We start from the raw sequence: 18,831 nt of genomic DNA on the forward strand, positions 1-18,831 counted from the left end.
TTCAAATGAGTAACAGGTAACATCCAGGCTCTCCTCAGTCTGGAACAATGTCAAGCATACTCCTCTCCATCATGAACAAACTGATGGAAGGAGTCACCAACAGTGTTTGAAGCAGCACTTGCCGCACAATAACCTGCACACTGATACTCAGTTTGAGTTCCACCAGGACCACGTTGCTCTGATATCATTACAGCCTTGGATCGAACATGGACACTAGACGCAAACATCAGCAAATAACAGCTTGAGTAATGGTCAGCGTGTCGTATCAGTCAACAATTGTCAAACTTCCACACCTTCTTTTCAACTACTGCAAAGAACTGTTTGATTCATTCCAAGGTCGATTCCTCATGCTTGACAATGATTCAGAGTAGATCAGTCATGAATCTGTTGGTCATTTCCAGGATTTCTTGAGGCAGTGTTACATTAATCAGAATTACCTGTGTGACTGGGGTTAAATATCTGGACACATCTTTGACCTGCTCCTTTGTTTAGCGTCACATCTGCTTCATCAAGAACCAACATTTTGATGGTATATGTCCTCAAACTTTGTCTTCAGTTCATATCAAATACATACCCTGGAGTACTAGCAACAACAGGCTGTCCACAGTACAACTTCCAAATATCTTCTCCAAAAATGGCTTTGTGCCCCTCTGCAAATTTGGGTGGTATTACATTTAGTTCACTCTATTATGTAATATTTAGTGTTAAAAGCTGGGGACCAAGCACTAATTTCTGCCACTTGGAAAATGATCCATATACTCCTATCCTTTGTTTCCTGTCTGCCAGCCAACTCTGTTTGCATGTCAGCTCAATATCCCCAATCTTATGTGCTTTAATTTTGCACGCTAATCTTTCATACAGAACACTATCAAAAGCTTTCTGCAAGTCCAAAGAAACCACATCTACTGGCTTTCCCTTATCAACTCCACATGCTCGTGGGCTTTGGCTACATGTAATGAGCAGGAGTTTTAGACGTGTGCCTGTAAAATTATGCTACAGAGTTCATAAAACTACCCCAAATGCTCCTTCTGTGTAATATTTAGCTTGGTGATTAGGAATTCCTTGTTTTCTTGAAGAATACCTGTTGAAGTAAATAATATTTACTCCTGCAATGATCAGATTCTTCTAACTGTATTCACCACAAGCTTCATGTTAATTACTGCTAATTAGCAATTCAGTTTGGGAAATCTCAGGTGTGTTTTGAATCTTTGGCCCACCTTAGAAATAATATCACATCAAAACAAGAAGCTACTTCACTCAAACTGCATGCCATCATTGAAATGTTATGCAATTAAAATATTCATTTTACAAGCATCAAAGCAGGCTTTTTTGTACCACTTTTTAAATTCACCATTTCCTTGAAGGCAGTTGAGTACAGCTTTTCAATCAAAGCAACATCGTTACAAACTGAAATAAAATTAAAGACTGCTTTACAAAATAATGAATATTAAATACGTTAAATTTGTGAATTATGATCATTTACATACTAAGATTTCTAACAATTTTGGACAGAAAATTAAGTAGGTGTACATCACCACTCTTGCTCTGAAGTTTTGCAGCAAATGGGGGTGGGTTGGAATGTACTGCTTGGCCCCTGCTCAACATTTAGCTAAGTTTGTCCTGAGCTGATTGACTTTAGAGGGGGGAAAAAAAACACTGCCCAGGGACAACGACACACTAGGGTTAGGCAGGTTTAACAAGGTAACTGCTGGATTCTAACACTCAGGGTAGGGAAGTCCAAAGGTCGAGAGGTGATGCCAAACTGACTGGTCAGCAATACAGTAGTCTTAATAGCTCCTAAACTCAATAGCGGTTAGTGCTGGGAGTACAAGCATTCCTGAGGAGAATATCTCCAACAAGCCAGGTCCTGTATTCTTCACTGGGCAGGGATTGGTGACCATGAGAAGGAAGGGATAGGCTGTGCATTTTGGGTGGGGATAGGGAATTCATGAGGACCAGTGTCTTGGGAGGGGATGCCCTAGGTAGACACAGAAGTACCCCATAAAAAGGTTTACCTGTGTCCTTTCCCGCCTTTTCACCTAAGATGGAAAAAGCACTGATTGGCCTCTTTGGTTTGCTTTCTCCCATTGCATGTATCATTGGGGCAGGATGGAGAAACAGGACCTTGACCAAGTGTAGGTGAGTTGTGTGAGGTCTCACCCACCCACCACTATGGAAGACACCTTGGGAGTGTATGGGAAAGCTGGGCTCACCACCTCTCCTATCTCCCTTCACTCCAACTCATCCATGGTGACCAGGTATCCCCAACTAGACTAGTCCCGTTTGCATGCTTTTGGTTCATATCCCTCTAAACTTTTTACATTTATGTACCTTTCCAAATATCTTATAAATGTTGTAATTATATTCACCTCTAACACTCCGTCTGGCAGTTCTTTCCATATACACTGTGTGGAAAAGTTGCTCCTCAGGTCTCTCCTAAAATCTTTCCCCTCTCACCTTAAACCCATACCCTCTAGTTTTGGACACCCCTACCCTGGGAAAAAGACTTTGGCTGTTCACCTTATCTATGCCCCTCATCATTTTCTTATCTTCCACAAAGGGCACCCTTCAGCAAGCCTGCCAAACACCTTCTTCACCATCCTGTCTACATGCTACACTGTCAAACCTTGCCAACTGATACAGATATGCATGCAGACCTGATGCAATTTCACAACTAATGAAATCTAATCTCTTGTCTGATGTGAGGTGGGGCAGGGTTATTGAGGAGTAAGTTTGGGGTAGTGCTATAACAGGTGGTAACTCATAAATGTCCAGCCCTCCTAAATTCCTCAATGATGGCAGCATCTCGTATTAGTGCAAAAGGTGAGGCAAATTTGAAACTTAGCAATGATCTTCAAGCCAAAGCACCAAGTAGATGACTCACTTCAGCTTGTAGACCACCAGCCTCCAGCGAATTCAATGGATTCTCTGTGATAATGAAACAGCTGACCACATCGGATACATGCATTCCCAGGTTCCTGGTCACAGTGCTGAAGAAGTGTGCTCCACAACCAGGTATTACCCAAGTTATTCTAATGTTGAACAGAAGGACTGAGGGATGCAGGTTCAACGTTCCTTGAAAGTGGCACTGCTTGTAGGCAGGGTGGTGAAGGTGGTGCTCGGCATACTTGCCTTCATTTAGCACAGCACTGAGTATAAGATCTGGGATATCATCCTGCAGGCACACAAGACACTGATGAGGTTACTTTTTGATTAAATCTGGTCACCTTGTTATAGAAAAGAAGTTGTTAAACTAGAAAGATTGCGGAAAAAATTTACGAGGATGCTGCCAGGTCTGGAGGAGTTGAGTTAAAAGGAGAGGCTGGATAGGCTGGGACTTTTTTTCAGTGGAGTGTTGGAGGCAGAGAAATGATCTAATGGAAGATAACAAAATCATGAGGGATATGGACAAGATAAATTGCCTTGGTGTTTTCCCAAGGGTAGGGGAGTCCTAAACTAGAGGGCATAGATTTAAAGGAGAGAGGGGCAAGACTTAAAAGAGACCAGAGAAGCAATGTTTTCATGCAGAGGTTGGTGCGTATATGGAATGAACTATCAGTGGAAGTGGTAGAGGGGAGTACAATTACAACAGTTAAATCTTTTCAAGATAAAATTAAACTTTGAACATATTAAATACATGGTTTATAAACTTTAAAGCTACAACAACCTACATCATTACAAATTACCTAGCTCAGCCAAATTTTAGTGTACCTTGATTTACTTTCACTCAAATTTTTAAAAATTAAATTCCTGAAGCAAGATCATCCCGCTACAGTTAGTATTAACTTGTCTATACATATCTAAAAGGGCTTTAATAAGGCTCCACGCTAGAAGTTAACAGCAAAAAACAATAGCACAAGAACTGAAGGCAATTAAGGCATGGTTCAGTAGTTGGTTGGGAAGAAGGAGATAGTGTCGAGAAAATGTTTTCTGGCAGGTGGTGTTCCCAAGGGGCTTCCTCCGGAAATGGCAGTTTTTCCATCATATATATCGCTGACGTGCATGAAAGAATAAAGTTTTGTAAATCAAAGTTTTCATTACATTAAGTTAGGGCAGAATCTATTGCATGCTTGGGAACAGGAAGCTACCAAGCGACGTGGATAGACGAACTAGGTATACACAACTATGGCAGATGACGTTCTTTGAAAGTATGATGAATCCTTTCTGCAAATATTCTTTGAGGGAAGCCAGCATTCTGCAAAAATGATAATGCTGTCACACGCAGCAGTACAAAGGTTTCCATGAGCAGTTAGGTTGCAGCATTCAATACTGTGATATGGGCAGGGCTTAATACAAAGGTTTCAATAGGACACTCAACACCGTTTGGGGAGCGCTAAAAAGAATTTTCAGAGGACATGGTTTTAGTTGCAGAAAGAGATGGTGGCTCACACCACAATAGGAGCAGTGAATATAAATGTCCAGCAGGGAATGTGCCAAGAGCAGTTGGATTGATCTATGCTGTTGGAACAAACTCAGGAAGTGGTACTTGGAATTAGGGGTTGGAGTCAGAACTCAGAAGTAGTTACGAGAAGCTGCAAAAGTGGAACAGATGTTAGGAAAGCCATCAGGAGCTCAGAAGAAGCATTCAAACATCAATTCATCAATGTAGTGCAGGGGATGAGAAGTCCAGAAACAATATTTGCTTCGAACAACTTAGCTGGATTAGCTCAGTGATAAGGGGAACTGCAGATGCTGGAGAATCCAAGATAACAAAGTGTGAAGCTGGATGAACACAGTAGGCCAAGCAGCATCTCAGGAGCTCCTGAGATGCTGCTTGGCGTGCTGTGTTCATCCAGCTTCACACTTTGTTATCTTAGCTGGATTAGAGTTCAGGGAAAGCACGCGGGCATGTCTTTTGATTTGATTTGATTTATTATTGTCACACGTGCCTAGGTACAGTAAAAACGTTTTTATTTTACATGCAGCACAGGCAGATCATACCATATAAAATGCATTAAGGTAATAGAATAGAATGAAGAATACAACGCTACAGTGGCAGAGAAGTTCCACATAGAGTGTTATCAAAATTAAATGTAAAATTTGAGATCCATTCAGAAGTCTAATAGCAGTAGGAAAGAAGCTGTTCTTGAATCTGTTGGTACGTGTGTTTAAGATTTTATATCTTCTGCCCAATGGATAATTGATAATGTTGGTTGCCTTCCTGTAGCAACGAGAAGTATAGATGGAATCAATGATGGAAGGTTGGCTTGCCTGATGGCCTGGGCTGTGTTCACAACGCTCTGTAGTTTCTTGCAGTCCTGGGCAGAGCAGTTGCCACACCAAAGCATGATCTTCGCGAACATAGTGCCTTCTGTGATGTATCTATAAAAATTGGTAAGTGCCTTTGTGGACATGCCAAATTTTCTTAGTGTTCTGGCGAAGTGGAGTTGTTTTGCTTCCTTGACTGCAACATCAACATGGGTGGTCCAGGACAGACTGTTGCTGACCATCACTCCGCAGTACTTGACACTCTGGACAATCTCCACCTCAGCACCATTGAGGTAAACAGGGGTGCACCCACTACCTTGCTTCCTGAAGTCAACAACCAGCTCTTTCACTTTGCTTCTGCTAAGGGAGAGATTTCTTACCTTGACACCAAGCCACCAATCACTGTCTCGCTTTCCTGTACTCTATCACGTCATTGTTTGAGATTTGGTCTACAACAGTGGTGTCATCAGTGAAGTTGTAGATGGAGATAGGATGAAATTTGGCCACACAATCATGCGTGTATAGAGAGTATAACTTATTGGAACCAGCAGCAGTTGCAAAGCTGGTATTGTCTTGGTCATCAAGTCCTGGATAGGAGTTTCAGAGTCAAGGTCATTAGCTCAGGACAGGAAGGTTATTAATTAGAACAGGATCTGTCTTTGAAGCATGATGGAATGGATCATAAGCATGAGTCTTAGGGTCAAATCAGCAAAATCAGTATTGCAATGCCTTGTAAAATGTAATGAGATTTGTTGACCCATCACATCATTAACATCTGGGGAATTAGTGAATAAATCAATGGAATCTATCCTGATTGCACTTGCTGTTTGATGTGGGTTATGAGTATTCAATCACAAGCTAATAGTCATTTCACCACATGTTAATTATGGGTGCCAAAACCACATTGGGCGTACGTGTATTGTAGCGTGTATTGCAATTATAACTTGTACAACATAACTCATAATCTTGTGGCTTTATTTCCTAACTAAGTTCCCGCGGATCTCACGCCTGAATAAAAGTTTTTGTTCCCCAGTCAAATAGTAACAGTTTGGTGGCCAGGTCTAGGACCATAACAAATTTGATGGTCTCATCTGGAATTAAAGCGAAGTTGGCCTTCTAGTGGGGGACATAACAGAAAGAGACACTGACATTTTTTTAATGTGTAAGTGCCAGAGAATTGTGGAATGCAAACGTCACATCCTTGATCAACTGAAGAGTCAGAGGGTAAGCCCAGCAACTACAGTTAGTTTAACGTCACTCAAACGTCTCATATATTGGTCTGCACAGGTTGACACCTGGAAGGCTGACATTAGCACTTTCCGCTGTAATAATGTCACACAGAGGAAGAGACAGAGACAGGTGGGGGTTCAGTGGGGGGGGGAGGCTTCTGGCATGAATGGGACCATTGATAGAGGTTCATATAACCTGCATATGGCTTACAGCAATGCAAGAAATCTCTTTCTGTTCACCTCAGTCTACTGTTGAAATCTTTACTAGTTAAACCAAGAGCTAGAACATCCCAATCCACAACAAATCACAATATGGCAGCATCCGTGGGAGCAATGGCAAGTGCTCATCTGGGCGCAACATGTTGAAAATGTGGTGAGCACTGTATGAGGCAGTGGGTCTGCAAGATCTTGAGTTCAGTTTTAAGCCAATGAACTAAACAATAATTGAGGACTGGATGAGAAAATGAACTTCAATTAAGGTTAAAGAAATCTCAACTAATGATGCAATAAATTCAGGCTGAAAAGTACGATAATTTTAAACATTCTATAACTCCAGTTGGGTGTTAATGCCATCACGTAGGAACCATGAAACTCAAAATGGGAATAGCAGACGGAGGAACAACCACGAGAATCAGAAATTCTGGTAGCACAGAGACCCAGAAAAATAATATGAAAAAAACTGGGTGTGCTGATTTAACTGCTCGTGTACTTTTCAAAAGAAGAATATAGACTAGCAGAGAAACTCTCCACAGGAAAAGGAACTGCTATGGTGAAGCTCCGAAGCACAATAAAGCCTCTATTACCATAAGACAAGTAAAACAAAAATAATGACTATGCATATGTAGCAAATACAGAAAGTAATAGCATCTGAATTCATGTTGCCAGAAAGATTTAACCTCAGATGGACCAAATCAAATACAGAATTGGACATTATTGAGGAGACGCTTTTTAAGGTAGAGGAATGATTCTAAATTAGACAGCAAGACTGAAGCAGAACAAGTCACACACATCTTGATACAATAGGAAACGTAAGAGATAATAGACTTGCACAACAAGGAGTTACTGAAGCATTGGACAAGATAATGAAATTTTCAAAGCTTTTGATAGTTACTTCAATCTCAGATCCAAAAATTCTGAAAGAGCAGGGTTTAAATTACGGAGTCCAAATCCTGGTGAATCAACAGATGCTTTTTATAAATGTTCTTACAAATTAGTCCAGAGATGTGAACATAGATATTTTTAAGAGAAAATTGAATAGAGACCATATTGTTGTAGGTATTGCTGATGAATCTTCGTCAGATTTATTACAATCAAAAGGCTATTCACTCTGGAGAAAGCCATTCAATTTACAAGATATCCAGAAGTCTGAAAGCAAAAAAAAAGACAAATACCCAGAGAATAAGAAAACTTTGGTAAAGGAGATATATTCAGAGAGTTTTACAGCACGGAATGAGCCCATTCTGCCATTGGTCCACATGGGTCCTCAAGCACCCATTTACTCCCATCATCCAGCACCAGTGCCATAGCCATTTACGCTGTGGCATTTCAAGTGATCGTCTAAATATTCCTCAAAAGTTATAATGGTTCCTGCCTTGATCATCCTTTCAGGCAGTGAATTCCAGTTCATCACTGGAATGCACCAGGCAGGTACAATCCTAGTGTATCTCCACCACTACACCCTCAAATGTAATCACATCCTTCCTGAGTGTAACAACTGGAACTGCACACAGTACTCCAGCTATCACCAAATTAACTACAGCTCCACTGTAACCTCCCTGCTCTTGTATTCAATACAGCTCAACCAAAAGGAAAGTATCCTACATGTCTTTTTAACCGCCTCAACTACCTGTCTTGTTTGCTTCAAAGATCTGCGGATATGAACTGATCCTCTGTACTTCCTATGGCTCAAGCACCCGTTACACACTCTCTTGCCTTGTTTGTCCTTCAAAAATGCACACTTCACACTTGTTAGGATGAAATCCCATTTGGCGTTATTCTGATCATCTGACCAGCAAGGTATCCTGTAGTCTAAACCTTTCCTTCTCACTATTGACCACACCACTAATTTTTGTGCCATCTGCAAACATTCAGATCAAATCTCTTTTGTTCTATGTCTAGGCCATAGAGGAGCACAAACACAGCAAGGGACCCAGGAGAAAACCTGGCACTGAACACAGGGCTCCAGTCGCAAAATAAACCTTCAACCATCCCATTCTGCCTCAAAGCCAATGTTAGATTCAATTGGCCAAATTAAATTCCAGAGCTCTTTACCTTCATCACCAGGTTCTCTCATAAGATTTTGTCAATTGCCTTACCAAGGTCCACATAAACTAAATCCACTGCATTACCTTCATCTACACGAAAAGACATGTTCTCAAAACTTTTCATCAGTCCCATGAGATAACCATCCACTTACATTACCCTTGGTTAATTCTTGCCCTTCCAAATGGAAATTTAATCCATCCCTCAGAAAATCTTTCAATAGTTTAACCATCACTACTATTACATTCACTGGCCTATAGTTCTCTGGTTTATCCCTACCATTTGTTCAATAATGGTTGTGCTTCAGCTATCCTCCAGTCCTCTGGTATCTCTCCTGTGTCCAGACAGGATTTAAAAATTTATTTCAGGGCCCCTTCAGTGTTCTCCCTTGCCTCCCACAGCAGCCTGAGATATATCACATCTGGGTGTGGGGACAATCTAATTTGAAGACTACTAAAACTGCAAACTCCACTTCCCCTCTTGACGGAAATATGTTTAAGTATATCACTTCTCTGATTTCTCTATTGTGAATATCAATGCAAACTATTCATTTAAAACCTCACCATTTTACAGCTCCACTCTTTGTCTGATTACCCTCTTGCCCCCAATATACTTATAAAATACCTTTGGACGCTTGTGTCTTTTACCCACTAGTATTTCTTCATGTCCCCTGTTTGCTTTCCTAGTTTAATTTATTAAATAATTCTTTTGAACTTTCTAAATGCTTCGAGCATTCCTAGTGTTCTGAACTGCACCCACCCCCGCCACATCTAGCATAAACTTAAAAGTTGGCCCACCATTTTATTTTCTTCTTGAAAAACTCTCACTGCTTCAATATAGACTGTCCTGTATTTTGGCATGTAGACTTTAATGTCAGTGGATATTTTCACAAGTTCAAATTGGACCTTGGTGCAACTTTAACAAATTTTTGTTCAGAGAACCTGTTCAGAGTTCAGAGTTTGTTTGTTCAGAGTCAGCAAAATACAACTTGCAACCAACAAAACTTTGGTTGCACAATTCGGAAGAATTTGAATCAAAGGCCGTTTACAAGTAACTCTTTAACATAAGGAAACCAGATAATTAAAAAGAAATTGTATGCACAACATAATCATAAATTTTAATTCAAGCAGAAGAGCTCGTATTGAACTGAATCTAATACAGAAAGTTGAGGTTAATGAATAGAAAGCCAAGAGTCACTTTGAAAAGGACAGCCCTGAGGTGTTAGAGATAATGGGAACTGCAGATGCTGGAGAATTCCAAGATAATAAAATGTGAGGCTGGATGAACACAGCAGGCCAAGCAGCATCTCAGGAGCACAAAAGCTAACGTTTCGGGCCTGGACCCTTCTCTGATGAAGGGTCCAGGCCCGAAACGTCAGCTTTTGTGCTCCTGAGATGCTGCTTGGCCTGCTGTGTTCATCCAGCCTCACATTTTATTATCTTAGCCCTGAGGTGTTTAAAGGTTAGACAGATTGTACATAATAATCAGGTGGAAAAATATTTACTCAATTTAGCAACTGTTGCTGAACCTCCACATCAGTTTTATTCAGGAGATGTCTCAGTGTTGAAATTCCTCATCAAGAACAAGTATCTGAGAAGATTAAGTAAATGCTAATACCCACACACATCCTAGCACATATGAACACTTCACTATGTACAAGAATAGCAGGAAATGCTTCAGCTGCAAGAAAAGCAGTACTTTTCATGAACAGGCAGACAATTTGTCATGTATCTTGAGCAATATTAGACAATGCACCGTCACAGAAAAAGAAGCTGTTTCAGTTAAATAGATTTATGAAAATCTCTCAGAGCACATTCGCATTGGTCTGCAAGTTGTTACTTAGGCAAACTTTGTTTTCTTACTTGATAAAGAACTTGCAAGAATACCTTCAAGAATACACAGGTTTTGATTGAGATAGATGAACTTTGATTATGAAACAGTTTATGTGCAACATAAAAGACAAATAACAGCAGATGCATTCTCTAGTGAATTGCTGACAGTTTTACATGGTTAGGCATGAATTTTATTGGAAAAATTGAATCGTTAACTCAGTCCACTGTGGGCACATTGGCTAACCAATCAGAATTGACACAAACAAATTCATTAGGAGCAGATACAAAGACCAGGAATACATCAAAATCCAGCAATCCCATACAGAAGTTGGCCAACTAGTGTCCCAGTTGTATAATTGTGAAATCTTACTTTGAACATTGAAAACACTTTCATTACTGTTGAGAGATAATAGGTGACGACAAGTTTTTAATTTGTTTGTTGATAGAATATGGGGTGTTGCTATTAGACCAATATTTATTGCCCATTCCTAATAATTGCCCAGAGGGCAGTTAAGAATCAACCATATTGTCATGGCTCTGGAGTCACATGCAGCCCAGACAGTATAAGCAAACAAGTTTTCCTTCCTGAAAGACAGTGTGAATCAGATAGGTTTTTTTCAAAAAAACAATCATGATCACCTTTATGCTAACATTTTAATTTCAGATTTTTCTTGAATTCAAATTTCATCATCGGCCATAATGGGATTTGAGCCCATAACCCCAGAAGACCAGTCTTGGGTTCTGTATCACTAGTCCAGGTAGACTACCACTGTACAACTGCTTCCCCTTCATGAGTGAATTCCAACTTCACTCAGCGAAGATATCTTGGAGAGTTTATACTTCCCTAATGGGCAGTATGCACGTATAAACAAAGGACGAATGTATGTAATAGCATCATACTCAGGACAAAGACTTGTGGGGGGGGCGCACAAGGAGAGAGACGAATGTTGTATATGGATCAGCATGGTCAATATCTGGAACTGAGAGATTAGAAGCACCCACTGTGATGAAGACACATGGGTGCAATGAGTTTGGGCAGTGAATGGGGAAACATGAACGGGTTCCCGCATGAATAGCAGTATTGACAGCAGTATGCATGTAACCTGTAAATAGTTTACAGCAACGTAATAAACTTCTCATGGTTTATTCCTAAATTCTCGATCTCTACTGATTACATCAAAGAGGTGGATTGCCCTATTCATAACAAACAACAATAGTCGGGACACTTTTAGAATCAGTAACACCCAGGACTAAATTATTTGTCACTTGGATAAATATAGATATAATAAAAGTATGCATTTGTGAAGGGTCAATCGGGCACAACTAACTTGTTTGACTTTTCTGACGAGGTAACAGAAAAGGTTGATAAGGGTAATGCAAGTGATATGGTGTACGTTGACAGCCAAAGAAAGATTCATTACAGGATCTCAGCAATGTTACAGCTCATGGAATAAAGGAACAACAGATCCATGCTGTAAAATTGACTGAGTGACAGGAAAACGAGTAGTGGTGAACAACTGCTTTTCCAGACATGAACTCGGTATATAATGAGGTTCCTTAGAGGGTCAGCTGCAAGGCCACAGCTTTTCTACATACAATAAGACCCTCAAGTGGTGAATGCATTACTGAAGAACACAAATTTAAACAAATTGTGGCATCCCACAGGGATCAGTTTTCAATCCAGAGTTTGATTTTTTTCCACACGTAACGTCCAAAGAAACAAATGTATGCTTAAATGCTGTAATTTTATACAATCAGGACTTCTAACCTAGCTGAAATAACATGCAAAATAAAATGTATCACAGTATAGAGAATAAATATATTTTTAAAATGCTATTAAGTTTTCAAAGTTTTGGCAAAGATCTGAGGGTCGGGTTTTGGGTGAGATTGTTGACTTGTTCGCTTAGCTGGCTTGTTCTCATTCAGATATTTCGTCACCATGCTAGGTGACATCATCAGTGGTGCCTCCAATGAAGCGATGCTGTTTTACTCCACTTGGAATTTACACTGTCTGGTCCGCAATGGTGAGTCGTGCCATTTTCGGTTTTGTTCTGTATGAGTTTGTATATAGAGTCCAATTCTATATGTTTATTGATTGCATAATGGGTGGGGAACCATGCCTCTAGGTCATACCCTCAACTTTAACATTCAGAAACGGAAGGTGATTTTTGTTGCCTCTAGGAATTCCCATGCGTGTCTATGCTTGGCTTGGGCTACTATAATTACCTAGTCCCAGTTGAACTGATGGCCTTCATTATCTGAGTGTACCAATTGGCTCGTTTCCTTCCTGTCTGTCTGGTGTAATGTTTGTGGCCGTTGTTGCATGGTATTTGGTAAATCATGTTGGTTCTGCATGTTGTGGGAATGGGCAACAACAATCTACTTCCGTTTCTGAATGTTAGAGTTGAGCGTATGGCCAAAGGGGAGTTCCAAACCTCAGTATACAGTAATGCAACCCATACTGATCAAATCCTCCACTTCCGCAGCAACCACCCCAAAGCCCACAAACAAAGCTGCATTAGGACACACTGCAATACTTCAGAACTAAGCAGGAAAGAGGAAGAGCACTTGTACAAATTCCTCGCTATAAACGGATATCTCTGCAACTTCATCCGCAGATGCCTACTAATCAGGTAACAACAGGAGGAAACAGTACCACTGGCCACACTGCCATACGTCAAGAACATATTGGAACTGATAGCAAGATTCATAAGACCAGCAGGAATCATGGTGGCCCACAAGCCCATAGCCACTCTCTGGCAAATGTTTACGAGGATTAAAGAGCCCATTCCCACAACTGGCAGAACCAATGTGATTCACAAAGTACCATGCAACAACTGCCACAAACATTACATCAGTCAGACAAGAAGGAAACTAGCCATCAGAATACATGAACATCAGCCAGCAGCAAAAGGGGGCGATGAACTTTCCTTAATATCGGTACATTCAGACAATGAAGGTCATCAGTTCAACTGGGAAAAGGTAACCATTGTAGCCCAAACCAAACATAGACACGCATGGAAATTCCTAGAGATATGGTTCTCCACCTGTAATGCTATCAACAAACATACAGAATTAGACCCTATATACAAACCCATACAGATCAAAACCGGAAATGACCTGACTCACCACAGCGGATCAAACAGTATAAATTCCAAGCGGAGTAGAATAACATCGCTTCATTGGAGGCTCCACTGATGATGTCACCTAGCATGGCGACAAAACGTCTGAGCGAGAACAAGCCAGCTCAGCGAGCAAGTCAACAACTTCACAATACCCACTTTTCTTGTACAATACAGTTAGATTGACCAGGCTCCAGAAGTTTACAAACAAAAATAGAAACCACTAGGAAAGCTTCATTAAAATAAACCGAAGAACTGTGGACATTGAAGATATGAAACAAGAACAGAAATTGCTGAACAAACTCAACAGGTCTGGCAGCATTTGTGGAGAGAAAGCACAGTTAATATTGAGTCCAGTGACCCTTTAGCGGAAGAAGGGTCACCAAACTGGGAGTGTCAACTCTGCTTCCTCTCCACAGATGTTGCCAGACCTGTTGAGTTTCTCCAGCAATTTCTGTTTTTGCTCTAGAATTTGTTTAGTGTAGTTAGCATGTGGAGTCCAACTATTACTCACACTGACTAACCTCTGCCAACAACAGCAGCTCAGGACCTCACACTGTGAACTCAGGAGCAAAGCCAGGAGTGAACAGAAGAACAGATCTGGAGCCTAATATAAGAGTATAGTCAGATGGAAAGTTGGGGAGGCAGGGATATAGCAACATTGTCAAACAAGACATCAAAAGGCAGCCAGGGTGGGGCAATCTAGGAAATAAAGTAGGGGGTGGAGAACTTTGGGAAGTAAGACCAAGGGACAAAAGGAAGCAATGGGGAGTTGGGTTGGTGGTGATAACTGGGGTAAGAGTAATGGGACAAAATCATCTGAGCAGACAGGCCATTGCACAGAAAATCTGATGAATGAGGTTCAAGTAAAACTGTCTGGGTTAAATGGATTTACTGACAACTTTAACTTCTGCACTGTTAATAATATTATTTGAATCAATGATAAGTGGAAATAAACTACACACATTGATGACAGACTTGTATACAAAACACAAATTCAACACTTAAGAGACGACAGGATACTCAGAAATACTGTGAACTAGAAAAAGGACAGTGTTAACTTTTAAGAATATAGACAGAGTAACAGGCAGAGAAGTGGTTGATGAAATGTAATGCAGTGAAGTTCTTAGGTTTGGTAGGACACACAAGAGAAGGCAATGTAAAGGAAGGAACACGGTTTTAAACAGGGTGTAGGGGGAATGAGAGTTATGAATAAATCACTGACCTACAGATAATAAAGCACAAAGTATCCTAGGCTTATAAAAAGAGACTTCAAGCACAGAAGCAAGGGCGATAAGTGACAACCTAAATACTGACCAAAGAGTGTGTATAGAGTCCAGTTCTGGGAAATAAAAGGATTTGAAGGGATTAGAGAAGGTGCAGACATGCACACATGCATGAACAGTAAAGGAGAAATGGAATAAAAAAGAAAAAGAACGTGGAATATTCAGATGGTTGTCAGCCTAGCAAAAGAAATATGAGATAGGAGCAGGAGTAAGCCAGTCAGCCACTCAAGCCTGACCCACCATTCTACCAGATTGTGACTGATCTGCCTGAGGCTACAATGTTTCTTTTGTGCGAGCTCTTCATAACCATCAGAGCACCTGTCCTTCAAAAATCCATCTACATACCCGTTAAATATTTTCAAGTGATCTAGCTTCCACAACTCTCTGGGGTAGAGAATTCCAGACATTCCCTACACACAGAACTTCCTTTGCAACTCAATTTTAAATGAGTGTCCCTTATTCTGCAACCTAGCTTGAGAACCTCCCACTAAAGAAAACACCTTCTCAACAGCTACCCTAATAAAGCTCCCTCAAAAACTTGTATGTTTCAAAAAGGTCATCTTTATTCTTCTAAACTTTAATGAAAAAGCCTGCTTGGTTAGCTATTCTCAACAGATCAACACCTTTATCCCAGTAAACAGCTTAGTGAATTTCTTTGAGATACCTCCAATACCAACATATCCTCTCAAGTTTGGGGATCAAACAGAACACAGTACTGCAAGCATAGCTCGCCTACATGCTGTACAGTATTAACCAGACATTGCTATGTTTAAACTCCAAATCCCAAGCAATAAAGGCTAAAATTTCACTTTCCTTCTAAATTACTTTCCGCATCTGCATGCTAACCTTTTATCTGCACACAAGAACATCCAGATCCTACTGTGCTGCACATTTTGAGAGTCTGTCCATTTGAATAATGGGTTGACTTTTGATTCTGCCTACTAAAGTAAACAATCTCATATCTTGCTGCAGCAAACTTCATCTGTCAAGATTTTAATCACACATTCAATTTATCACTATCCTGAGAGATTCCTTCTACACTCGTCAAACATGCATTCTTAACTATTTTTGCATCAGCAGTAAATCTGTATACAATACCCTCTACATTTTCAATTAAACAAAGGCATAGAAGACAATTGTTCGCTGACATATTCCCAACGGCAACTTCTCAACAAGCACTGACTAACTTTTTACTAATCTAACAAAATCTTGGGGGACAACTGTTCCTAGTGTATTTTCCATGGCAAAGCTTCAACTACAGTGTCACTGCCAAACAAATACACCCTTTTCTCAGCACAATTTCTGCTTCCCTTTTGAAATTTAGTATTCTTGTGTCCATCATGAGGAGTGAAAGAGATAATCTCTCTTCTTCAAAATTACTCGAGTTGTAGTTGCCTAAGGCCAATCATATCAGCCCCAGGACACTGCTGCTGAAACTGCCTCTTACAGTATCCCAGGTTAAATCACCTTCAGTTGCTTTATTAATGACAGCCGCTCCATCATAACTCAGAGAGTGGAAGACGCTGTTGACTGCGCGGTGTTGCTAACTTCACAATTCTATAGATAATGAAGCAGTTGTGCACACATGCAAGAAGACCTGGACTACGTTTAGACTTTTGCTGATTATGTGGCAAGTAGTTTTGACAATGCACAAGTGCCAATCAATGACTACTTCCACCAAAAGTGAGTTTAATAACTTCCCCTTGACATTCACTGGCACTACCTCATCAAATCTTCCAATGCCAACTGGTTCCCTGAAGGTAGTATCAGAGATAATGGGAACTGCAGATGCTGGAGAATCCAAGACAACAAAATGTGAGGCTGGATGAACACAGCAGGCCAAGCAGCATCTCAGGAGCACAAAAGCTGACGCAACAAACTACTGCACCTCCCAGTCGCAAACCATTTCCACTCCCCCTCCCATTCTTTAGATGACATGTCCATCATGGGCCTCCTGCAGTGCCACAATGATGCCACCCGAAGGTTGCAGGAACAGCAACTCATATTCCGCCTGGGAACCCTGCAGCCTAATGATATCAATGTGGACTTCACCAGTTTCAAAATCTCCCCTTCCCCAACTGCATCCCTAAACCAGCCCAGTTCGTCCCCTCCCCCCACTGCACCACACAACCAGCCCAGCTCTTCCCCTCCACCCACTGCATCCCAAAACCAGTCCAACCTGTCTCTGCCTCCCTAACCTGTTCTTCCTCTCACCCATCCCTTCCTCCCACCCCAAGCCGCACCCCCATCTACCTACTAACCTCATCCCACCTCCTTGACCTGTCCGTCTTCCCTGGACTGACCTATCCCCTCCCTATCTCTCCACCTATCTTCTTTTCTCTCCATCTTCGGTCCGCCTCCCCCTCTCTCCCTATTTATTCCAGAACCCTCACCGATGAAGGGTCTAGGCCCGAAACGTCAGCTTTTGTGCTCCTGAGATGCTGTTTGGCCTGCTGTGTTCATCCAGCCTCACATTTTGTTGTCTTGGTTTCCTGAAGGTTACCACTAATCAGAACGGTGAATGGGCCAGTTATTAGTACTGAGGTAACAGGAGCTTGACAGAGGTTGAATATTCCGTGGCAAATGAGTTCAAATGCCTTTGTACCACATGGAAGGCACAGGTCAGGAATATACTACACTTGCATGAAGAGTGTTGCTCTAAAAACACTCAATGTTCAACATCAGCCAGACTGCACAATTAGCATTCATTCATCCTTTTACAGATTCTTTCCATCCACCACCAGTACAGTGTGGCTGCAGCGTGCACCATCTACAACATAACTTACTTTGGCTTCTTTGATGGCATCTCACAAATCTGCAGCCTATACCACCTAGAATGACAGGGCAGGAGGTGCACAAGAACACCTCCAACTGCAAGCTTCCTTCCAACTTTCACAGTTCCCCAACTTAGAAATAAACTGGGACAAAGCCCTGCCTGGTTACACTGTGATTTTCAGAGCTATAACCACCTTGTGGCAATTCCAACCTCACTTTAACACTGACCCACAATTCACTCCATCCATCTGCACCCACCTGGTTAACTCTAAATCGGGCCTCTTACTGAACTATACTACATATCCACTGTACTCCCCTTTAATCTCCTAACATACGCTGCTCTGTCTGCACTTTCCCACCACTTTGAGAGTATTGTAGCTTCCCGCTCTACCTGTTCTGCCCTCAAACCGTGCCGTCTCTTTTGGATTTTGATTTTTTTTCCCCAAAACAGAACGAGACTTTACCTCTGTAAAAATTGACATTAAAAGCAGGTATAATATTCCTGCCCTCACAAAATAGCACAGCATCTAACTTATTGTGTACACAAAGAAAATCCCAGTGTATATAGACACCTCAATCACATTTCAAGGTTAATACTTTGGCAAACATGCAAACTTCTCTAAACCTAAAGAAATGAATACCAATTGATCCCTGGTGCTTGTTCTGATCTTGGGAGGAGCCAGGGATTTACAAATAATTCAATTTAATAGAAAAATAACTAACCTTTAAACAATCTCGGGGCATACTAATTTATGGGAATTGTAGTACGTAGTGATAGAATTTACAGCATCAAAACACCTGGCACCTGGCCTGAAATTGTTTGTGCTTACAGAAACCTCCTCTCATCCTCCCCAGCAATTTTTTTTTCTTTTTTTTTGTTTTTATCAAGCTCAATGCAGTATCAAGTTCAACATTCTATAACTCTGGGTGAAGTAGTTTTCCAAATTTCTAAAAACATTTAATAGCAAGTATCTTATTTTGATTGTTGTTCTCCCACATTTAATATTTTAAAAGGAGATTAAAGCAGATTACACAAAACTGTGTGCAAGCAGAATAAAAACGGTGACATACTATGCTACTAACATTTTAAACAGCTGACCTTGGGAACTGATTTACC

At 40.9% G+C, this 18,831-nt stretch overlaps 1 protein-coding gene across 4 annotated transcripts in view; it reads right to left on the minus strand.

Moving 5' to 3' along the window:
• The window catches only part of man1a1 (mannosidase, alpha, class 1A, member 1), a 422,282-nt gene that overhangs the window by 235,562 nt on the left and 167,889 nt on the right, over window positions 1-18,831 (minus strand). The gene's annotated exons all lie outside the window — the stretch shown is intronic.

This window comes from Stegostoma tigrinum, chromosome 4 (genome assembly GCF_030684315.1).
Source record: "Stegostoma tigrinum isolate sSteTig4 chromosome 4, sSteTig4.hap1, whole genome shotgun sequence".
Classification (NCBI taxonomy): Eukaryota; Metazoa; Chordata; class Chondrichthyes; order Orectolobiformes; family Stegostomatidae; genus Stegostoma; species Stegostoma tigrinum.